The sequence below is a fragment of the Schistocerca americana genome, unplaced genomic scaffold, assembly GCF_021461395.2.
Source record: "Schistocerca americana isolate TAMUIC-IGC-003095 unplaced genomic scaffold, iqSchAmer2.1 HiC_scaffold_663, whole genome shotgun sequence".
NCBI lineage: Eukaryota > Metazoa > Arthropoda > Insecta > Orthoptera > Acrididae > Schistocerca > Schistocerca americana.
In genome coordinates, this window is record NW_025726416.1 from 4,975 (window position 1) to 7,500 (window position 2,526).

Below are 2,526 nucleotides of genomic sequence, written 5' to 3' on the forward strand. Positions count from 1 at the left end.
ACCCAACACACGTTGGGCCTTAACCCAACACACGTTGGGCCTTAACCCAACACACGTTGGGCCTTAACCCAACACACGTTGGGCCTTAACCCAACACACGTTGGGCCTTAACCCAACACACGTTGGGCCTTAACCCAACACACGTTGGGCCTTAACCCAACACACGTTGGGCCTTAACCCAACACACGTTGGGCCTTAACCCAACACACGTTGGGCCTTAACCCAACACACGTTGGGCCTTAACCCAACACACGTTGGGCCTTAACCCAACACACGTTGGGCCTTAACCCAACACACGTTGGGCCTTAACCCAACACACGTTGGGCCTTAACCCAACACACGTTGGGCCTTAACCCAACACACGTTGGGCCTTAACCCAACACACGTTGGGCCTTAACCCAACACACGTTGGGCCTTAACCCAACACACGTTGGGCCTTAACCCAACACACGTTGGGCCTTAACCCAACACACGTTGGGCCTTAACCTGCTCTGTAATTGTCATACGACGCGTTAAATTAGTGTGGTGTTGCCTAACTGCAACCCCCGCAATATAGTTTGCTACTCGCACTGCCTGGTCCTCAGAGTATCGCTTCATGTTAAACACCTTGCAGCTATACACTGTAATGCGGATGGCAGCAGGACGTACATGCTCAATGCCCTTCGCAGTTGTTCATTGGCATTTGCATGGCGAAGCACAGCCTACGTTGTGGTACGGCGTGTGTCAACTGTCCGCTGATGTTGTACGTCCAAATCACACACTGTACTGCACATTGGTCCTCATGTACTGAATGATACATCGTGGTACATGTGTGACCGTACCACGACTGCGCCAACAACGGCGAACCATACGGTCCAAATATTGTGCACTCAGCTACGTGTCGTCTCCCTATAAGAGCTGGATTGCAGTATGGTATGCCGTGGATGGCGATCAGCATGAGCCGTCTGTTGATGTAGTGGCGCGTGTTGTCAGACGTAGTCGTCTCTTCTCACACACCGTGATAGCATGGTGCACTGCGTTCCACATCTGCGACATGCGACAGAGGCCGGTTGACAGTCGTTCGCGCAATGGACATCGCATACGTACGGGGGCCACCTTCCACGTGTTCGCGAAGCGTGCACATGTTGTTGCGTGTATGTGGGCAGACATAGTGTGTCGTGACACCTGACACAGGCATGCAACAATCGTTGAATTTGCAAATGGCGATGGACGTCTACGTTTGCTGGTGACGTTACGCAAATGAACAACTGGTAAACGGTTGTGGTGCGGTTGTTCTCGCTAGAGGTGAATCAGTGATGGCGACGATCGGTTGAGCTACCAACCGGTTGTTTCAGCGATACCCACCATGCCCACGAACGTGAATGGCATGTGGGTGTGAAGCGATACGCGGCGGTGGCTGGGTGGGACCGTCCCCGGCCGGTGAGGGGGGGCCTCCCGGCGTGCTGGCCGCGCGGTGCGTGGGCGCACGCGCTACAGCCGGCTGGTGGGGGCGGCCAGTGGCAGGCGCGCCGGCCGACGGAGGCGGCAGGCGGCGCAGCTGCGCGCCGGCGCACCCTGCACGCGGCGCCGTGCGGCCAAAGTAGGTCCTCGCGGGCCCGGTGCGAAGCGCGGTGGACATCTGCAGTGTGCTGGTCCGATTGAGGACTGTGTGCGCTGAGGATGCGCCGCCGCCCGGCGCTCGGCGCCGCGACGCCGTCTGCTGCTCGGTCGCCTCTGCGGTTCTCGCAGGTGGTTTGTATCGCAGCTGTGCGGACGTGTTGGCGCGTGCGCTGTGCTGGGAGAGTTCGCTTCGGCACCCAAGTGGGGCTTTTGTCCTTCTGTGGCGCTGGCGTTGGAGCTGCCGGCCACCGTAGGTGGCGCGTGTTGTCTCCCGCCGGCAATGCCACGACAGCACGCTCCCGGGCCTCTGTCGGCAGCGGCAAGCTCAGTTGGGAGCACGGGTGGTCGCACCTAAAGCGTCTACTCGCCAAACTCCGGGCGATTGCGCCTCTCTCGAACCCGACCAAGTACTTAGGACGGCGCTGCGCGCCGCCGGGACCTGAGAGGGTTTCGAGGTGTATTGTGCAGGGGAGCTCAGCCTCCTCCTGTTTGCAGAATAATTGAGCGGACGCTTGCGTGTTCGCGCGGGCCCCCGGGACACACTCCCGGGCGGCCGGCTGCTCAGCTCTAGTTGACGCAGCTCCCTGGTTGATCCTGCCAGTAGTCATATGCTTGTCTCAAAGATTAAGCCATGCATGTCTCAGTACAAGCCGCATTAAGGTGAAACCGCGAATGGCTCATTAAATCAGTTATGGTTCCTTAGATCGTACCCACGTTACTTGGATAACTGTGGTAATTCTAGAGCTAATACATGCAAACAGAGTCCCGACCAGAGATGGAAGGGACGCTTTTATTAGATCAAAACCAATCGGTCGGCTCGTCCGGTCCGTTTGCCTTGGTGACTCTGAATAACTTTGGGCTGATCGCACGGTCCTCGTACCGGCGACGCATCTTTCAAATGTCTGCCTTATCAACTGTCGATGGTAG

The 2,526-nt window shown here is 57.6% G+C and overlaps 1 non-coding gene across 1 annotated transcript in view; it reads left to right on the forward strand.

Moving 5' to 3' along the window:
- The first annotated feature begins 2,180 nt into the window (after positions 1 to 2,180).
- The window catches only part of LOC124588908, a 1,910-nt gene continuing 1,564 nt past the window's right edge, over positions 2,181 to 2,526 (forward strand). The window contains exon 1 of the ribosomal RNA XR_006975832.1: positions 2,181 to 2,526. This exon is cut by the window's right edge and continues 1,564 nt beyond it. This is a non-coding gene — a ribosomal RNA (small subunit ribosomal RNA).